The following is a 7,805-nucleotide window of genomic DNA, read 5'->3' as shown; positions in this document are numbered from 1 at the left end:
TTTAGTACATTTTTAATGTTCAAGATCCATTGGTGGCCAAAATGGCTGCAGCATAGTGCCGTAATCCAACTCATATCTTGGTAGCTACTGTAGTCTTCACAGCCTATGTTAACCAGCTTCTTTTCAATAATTTTGCTGGGTCTGTCCACTTTGTGAAATACCCTAAGTGGTTCTTTTGTTCATAAACCTTGTCATTGATGGTTTAGCCCCAGCAGACATCACTTGATCAATCAGTCAATCATATTTATTGAGCACTTACTGTGTGAAAAGCACCATATTAAGTGCTTGGGAGAATACAGTATAACAATATAATAGAGTCAGTAGACATGTTTTCTGCCCCCAATGAGCTTATAGTCTAGAGGGAGAGACAGTAATATGAATAAATACGTTATGGTTATGTACATAAGTGCTGTGGGGATAAGGGAGGGGAGAATAGAGGGAGCAAATCCAAGCACAAAAGCAATGCAAAAAGGACTAAGAGAAGAGAAAATGAGGGCTTAGTCAGGGAAGGCCTCTTGGAGGAGATGTACCTTCCGTAAGGCTTTGAAACTGGGGAAAGTGATTGTTGGATGTGAAGAGGGAGGGAGTTCTAGGCCAGAGGCAGGATGTGAGCGAGAGGTAGGTGGTGAGATGGATGAGATCAAGATACAGTGAGTAGGATGGCTTTAGAGGAGCAAAATGTGTGGGCAGCGTTGCAGTAGGAGAGCAACGAGGCAAGATAGGTAGGGGCAAGATGGTTGGGTGCCTTTAGATGATAATAAGGAGTTTCTGTTTTATACGTATGGGCAACTAAAAGAGGTTCTTGAGAAGTGGGGAAACGTGGTGGACTGGACATTTTTGTAGAAAACTTGAGACTGTAAGCTCATTGTGGCACGGATTGTGTCTGCTACATTGATATACTGTACTCTCTAAAGTGCTTTTTGTGCCTTACTAAGCGCTTGAAAGAATACAACGTAACAATATTGCACACAGGAAGAGCTCAATAAATATGACTGACTGACTCAAAAAATGATGTGGGCACCAGAGTGAAATGTGGACTGGAGTGGGGAGAGACAACCTATTTGCAGAGCATGGAATAAAACTCAGTTGTTGTAATTCCCAGAATGCTGCTTTCCACTGGATCTCAACAGGGCTCATGTCTTAGGTAGTTACGTAGCATCAGAATCCTTTAAGGACCCAACCCTCTTACCCATGATCACCCAGGTAGCAATATTTGAATGCATCAGTCTTGACTTGACCAGCTTTCCCTCCTATTTAGACTATGATCCCAATGAGGGACAGGAACTATATCCGATTTCATTTTCTTGTATCTACCCCAGCTGTTGTTTTGGAATCTCAAATCACAAGACCCACCTCCAACCCCAGCACAAAGATGGTGATATCTACCAGTCCTCCTGGTTGACATAGAAATGGGAGTTTCCCTAACCCGTTCCATCCCTCTGCTCCTCTGTTATTCCTAAATGATACAGGGCAGTGCCCAGAATTCTTACAGGATGGCAGCAGGGTGAGGGCAGTGGAGCAAAGCTCTCAGTGCCCCTGGGCAACAATCATCAATCATCTCTGGGGCCAATCAGGAGGCTGTGCAGCACACAATCTCTGAGACAAGACACCCTTCACTGCACAGCTAGAAAGGATAGCTAACAACTGATCCATGAAACCAAGCCCAGGCCGGCCATCACAGATGCCTCATTTGTCATATTTAAAATGAAGCTGAAAACATTTCTACCATAAGAATCATGAAGACCTTTTCTTTTATCCTAAAAAGTAAAGTATAGACTCAGCTAGTATGGAAATCCTCCATGTATATTCTTGTTTCGTTGGGGGTTTTTAATGGTATTTGCTAAGTGCTTACTATGTGCCAGACACTGTACTAAGTGCTGTGGTAGACACAAGCTAATTGGATTGGACACAGTCCCTATCCCACATGAGGTTCACAGTCTTAATCCCCATTTTACTAATCAGGTAACAGACACAGAAAAGTTAAATGTCTTGCCCAAGGTCACAAAGCAGACAAGTGACAGAGCCGGGATTAGAACCAGGTCCTTCTGACTCCCAGGCCTGTGCTCTATCATCTGGGCCACACTGATTCTGCGATCAGACTTCTACTGCTGGAACTGGAGGTTTATGAGGCAGCAGTTAAGAAGATTTGGTTTTCAGTCCTCCCCTTCCCATGTAGAAATTCATCTCAGCTCTTCAGAGAAAGAGGAATGACAACCAAGGGCTCCAGAGGGCAGGCGTATTTCAGAAAGTCCATGATATCAGATCACTTTGTGATTCACCTAGAAGCATGGGTGGGGTTATTTATTATGAAATAGTTGCCTGTGAATGACTGAGCAGCCGCATCCAATTCCAAATCTATCTATAAACAGCCACCCTCTAAAAGGCTGCATCATCGTGGTTTATTAGAATACATTGGGTAGGTTTCTTATTTCAGGCCCCACTTTCCCCATTTGTCTTCTGCTCTAAATAGTCCCCTGACCCAAAGAAATCCAGGGAAAATCTCTTTGAACATAGCAACATGTGAAACTAAGCCCCACTGCATCCTGAGAAGGGAACGCTGTGGAAATGGCTGAGGATTCGAAATGGCCGAGGATTCTAAGACTTTATAATTAGTTCCTGCCTTCGCACAGTGTACCTTGGTGTGTTTATTTGGAGACTTCATTAGGTTGCTTTTTCCAAGACAGCTAAAGGCAGGGTGAATCAGCATTTTTTGAGGAAGCTAAATTTAGCAGCCCACAACCAGGTACTTTACAATTTAATCCTTGGGAAGGTGAGGTTAGGGGTTAGAAAAGGAAACAGATAAAGGTGCCCTGCTGACTTTGGATCTGAAGTGGATGGGATCCAGAGGTACCTGCTTTTCTCTCTGTCTGTACTTTCATAGTCCTGATGTTTCCTTATTTTGATTTTCCTTCCCTCTATGTGTCCCTCAATATCTGTAACATCAACCATAGAAAACAAGATCATCATGATATTGAGTGTGCTTATAATGAGGGACTGAGAGACTAGAGGGCTTCTATAATTATACTAATAATAATAATTTTAAATAATTGCGGTAGTTTTTAGGTGTTTACCATGCACCAAGCCTACTAAGCACTGGGGTAAATACAAGATAATCAGGCTGGTCACAGTTCTTGTTCCATAGTCATTCATTCATTCAATCATATTTATTAAGCATTTATTGTATGCAGAGCACTGTACTAAGCGCTTGGAAAGTACAATTCGGCAACAGATAGAGAAATACCCTGCCCAACAACGTGCTCACAGTCTAGAAATGAGGTTCCCGGAAGTAGCCATAGTAACATTATTTACCAGCTCTTACTGTGGACAGAACACTGTCTCTAAGCATGGGAAGGAGTACACGGTGGGACTCGATCAATTGATCAATCAGTCGCATTTATTGAGCACTTACTGTCTGCAGAGAACTGTGCAAAGTGCTTGGTAGAGTATAATACAACAGAATTAGTAGACGTGTTCCTTGCCCATAGCGAACTTAAAGTCTATGTGTCTAGCACTGTTCTAGAAGCAGCGTGGCTCAGTGGAAAGAGCACGGGCTTTGGAGTCAGAGGTCATGAGTTCGAATCCCAGCTCTGCCACTTGTCAGCTGTGTGACTGTGGGCAAGTCACTTAGCTTCTCTGTGCCTCAGTTACCTCATCTGTAAAATGGGGATTAAGACTGTGAGCCCCAAGTGGGACAACCTGATTCCCCTGTGTCTACCCCAGCACTTAGAACAATGCTCTGCACATAGTAAGCGCTTAACAAATACCAACATCATTAGATGCTGGGTTAGATACAAGTAAATTAGGTTAGACACAGTCCCTCCTGAATGGGGCTAACAGAATAAGAAAGAGGGAGAACAGGAGAACTGAGGCACAGAGAAGTGAAGTGACTTAACTATGGTGACAGAAAAGACAACTGGTGATTAGATAGTGTCTTTCTCCCCCACTAGATTGTAAACTTCTTGGGTCAGGTACAGTGTAGACTAACTACTGTACTCTACTAAGAGCCTAGTATAGTGATCTGCATACAGACGGCACTCAATAAATACTATTGATCAGTTTATGGAGCAGGTGGGAAGAAGGGCAGGCTTTCCAGCTGATAATTCTTTCTATAGTCCTCACTAGGAGGCTTCATGGTAGAGCATCCAAAACACTTCCTATCATCACTTGCCAATCAAAGAATCAATCAAAAAAGACAAGGAGTCTTCTTGTGCTCAATAATTCCCCAATAGAGTTTTTCTTCTAGTTTAATGGGGAGAGAAAGGAGAGTCTGCTTGTAGCAGTAAAAGGAATCAGTCATATTTATTAAGAACTTACTGTGTGCACAGCACTGTACTAAGCACTTGGGAGAGTAAGATATAACAGAACTGGTAGGCACATTCCCTTCCCACAGCAAGTTTACAAAGTTAGACCAAGTTCAGAAGGAGGATGACTAATCCGGTGCTACTATTATTTTTGTTCCTATTATTCATTATTCAGCAATTTTATTGCAATTTAAATTTGCAGATAGGTTGCAATCATTTGTATTCCTCTTGTCTATTTTTAGCTAAGGGTCCTCTTCTGTGGCTCAGGGGAAAGCTAACAATTGCACTCTGGAAACCCCATTTGTACCTGCATAGAGACCTTACTGTATATACCTAGGGCCTGTATTCAAACTGAGTCCCTGAGTACCTTACATATTCCCCTCTTGTTTTCAAACAGACAGAGACCCAACCCCAGAGGATTCTTTAGATAGTCATCTTGCAACCCAAACTCTCCTTCTGCTTGGATTGCAATTCTGGCCCCTCATATCTTCCTCTTCAAGACAGAGTTGGTCTCACCAAGGCCTGTGAAGGCAGGGAGAGGAGCTCTCTGATGTTTATAAAGGGAGGCTCCCATCTGAGCCCTGCTGGAGCAGTGCTGAAGCATGTAGGACTGGAGTAGGCCTGCTTTGAACTCCAATTCTGGAATGAGTTTCTCTGCCGTCTCCAGATTCCCCAACTCCTTCTTCTCTAGATAGAATGGATTTGGACTGGCAGATCCCTGAAAGTAGGCAAAGGCATTTTCTCAAGGTCAGGCTGGGCGAAGGGCAATGATGGGCAAGATGACCTTTAGTGTTTGTTGAAGTTTAAATCCTGCTTTTCAGGTTTCTTTTAATATTTTTATTAAGAAAGGGAATCTGCAGGCAGATCAAAAAGGGAAAACAGGTGTTTAGGGCTCGTAGAAGGTCTGGGATTTCTTCTGCCTTTTCTCTGTGGTAAATTCAACCCTCAAGCATTTCTCTCAGTAGTTTCTATTACCAACAAGAGAACATTGGAGGAAGCTGTGCCATCCCTTTTATAGTGAGCAAGATCTGCCACCCCAGGAAATCAGCAGCCCCCTGGAAAAAAAATTCACAGTTAGGTATTTGCTGTAATGTTACTAGCCAAAGACTTTCCAAAATCTGACCAAAGTGATAGTCTGATAAGCCCTTAGTTCAGTTCTCTGCACAAAGTAAGCGCTCAATAAATGTCATGATTGATGCTGCTGGGTGCCACCTGAACCAACCAAGCTTGTCTGTTTGTCTCCCCTCTAGACTAGATTGCTTCTAGATTGTTTTTAGAGAAGCAGCTAGGCTTAGTGGAAAGAGCATGGGCTTTGGAGTCAGAGGTCTTGGGTTATAATCCCAGTTCCACCACTTATCAGCTGTGTAACTTCAGGCAAGTCACTTCACTTCTCTGTGCCTCAGTTTCCTCATCTGTAAAATGGGTGTTAAGTCTGTGAGCCCCACGTGGGACAATCTGATTACCCTGTATCTACCCAGCGCTTAGAACAGTGCTTGGCACATAGTAAGTGCTTAACAAATACCATCGTTACTATTATTATTAGACTGTAAGCTCACTGTGGGAAGGGAATGTGTGTTATATTTTTTACTGTACTCCCTCAAGCACTTAGTACAGTGCTCTGCACACAGTAAGTGTTCAATAAATAAGATTAACTGACGGACTGCACTTGTCCCCCTGTGGTGCTCCTGCTATTTTCCAGCTCTAGTTGTGCAGAGGACAAATGTCCATGTGTATATGTGTGTGTGCATGTGCACATGTGTGTGTTTTGCTTGCTTTGGTTTTTTGCTTCTGTTTCTCTGTTAGCTTTCTCAAGAAAATGGGACAGTCTCCCCTAATTCTCCCTAAATGACTGAGGATTGTATTCAAAGATGGTTTTTGAAATGGGTGAGCTTCCAGTGGTGTCTGCTGCTGTCTCAGGCTCAGCGATATTATGTTCTGGGACCTCAGATTGTACTCATTCTCCCTTATTTGCTGCCTCACAATACATAGGTGGATAGGAGGGAGAGTATGGATGGCTTGATAATGATAATAATACTTATGGTATTTGTTAAGCACTTACTATGTTGCCAGGCACTGTATTAAGTGCTGGGGTGGATACAAGCAAATCGGATTAGACACAGTCCCTGTCCCACATGGGGTTTACAGTCTTAATCTCCATTTTACAGATGAGGTAACTGAGGCACAGAGAAGTGAAGTGACAGGTCCAAGGTCACAGAGCAGACAAGTGGCAGAGCTGGGATTAGAACCCATGAACTTCTGAATCTCAGGCCTTTACTCTATTCACTAGACCACACTGCCATCACCACCAGTGTAAGAATGTCCAGCTGATCGTAGGACAAACCTTCCTCTTTTGATCAGCATTTGTTTTTTTTTTTTTGTTTGCTTGTTCTTTTTTTGGTATTTTTTTAAAACATTTTGTGCCAGGCAGTGTACTATGTGCTGGGATAGATACAAGCCAGTCAGATTGGACACAGTCCATGTCCCATATGGGACTCACAATATTAATTCTCATTTGACAGATGAGGTACCTGAGGCACAGAGAAATTAAGTGACTTACCCAAGGACACACAGCAGAAAAGTGGCAGAGCCAGGATTAGTGTCTGAGCAATGCTCATCTGAAAGTCAAGGGGCCAGAAAAGGTGCACTACTGTACTTTCATGGGTCCAACATATAAGTGAACAAGAGATAAACTCTTAATTTCATGTTCATACACGAATAAAATTTGACCATCGACAGTGTCAACTTCAAACCACAGGACAAACTGCGGGACCCTCTAGATTGTAAACTCCTTGTTAGCCTGGAAGGTGTCTTCCAATCCTGTTGTTGTCTCGTAAGCGCTTAGTATGGTGCTCTGCACAGAGTAAGCACTCAATAAATACCTCTGATTGAATAACGGTTCTAACTGGGTTGGAATCTGCCTGGATATAGTCTTCAATCCAAAGTCTTTCCAGTAGCAAAACCTTTCCAAAGAGAAAAGGAAAAGAGAAAAAGTGAAGCAGCATGGCTTAGTGGAAAAACCACTGGCTTGGGAGTCAAAGGACAAGGGTTCTAATCCCAGATCTGTCACTTGTCTATGTGACCTTGGGCAAGCAGTTTAACTTCTCTGTGCCTCAGTTATATCAACCGTAAAATGGGGATTAAGACTGTGAGCTCCACATGGGACAACCTGATTACCTTATATAATAATGTTGGAATTTGTTAAGCGCTTACTATGTGCAGAGCACTGTTCTAAGCGCTGGGGTAGATACAGGGTATTCAGTTTGTCCCACGTGAGGCTCAGAGATAATCCCCATTTTACAGATGAGGTAACTGAGGCACAGAGAGGTTGTGACTTGCCCACAGTCACACAGCTGACAAGTGGCAGAGCCAGGAGTCGAACCCATGACCTCTGATTCCGAAGCCCACGTTCTTTTCACTGAGCCACACTGCTTCTCCATATCTACCCCAGCACTTAGAACAATGCCTGGCACACAGTAAGCACTAAATACCATAATTATTATTTTC

This window comes from Ornithorhynchus anatinus, chromosome 4, assembly GCF_004115215.2.
Source record: "Ornithorhynchus anatinus isolate Pmale09 chromosome 4, mOrnAna1.pri.v4, whole genome shotgun sequence".
Lineage (NCBI taxonomy): Eukaryota > Metazoa > Chordata > Mammalia > Monotremata > Ornithorhynchidae > Ornithorhynchus > Ornithorhynchus anatinus.
Note: the sequence above shows the minus strand (reverse complement) of the source record.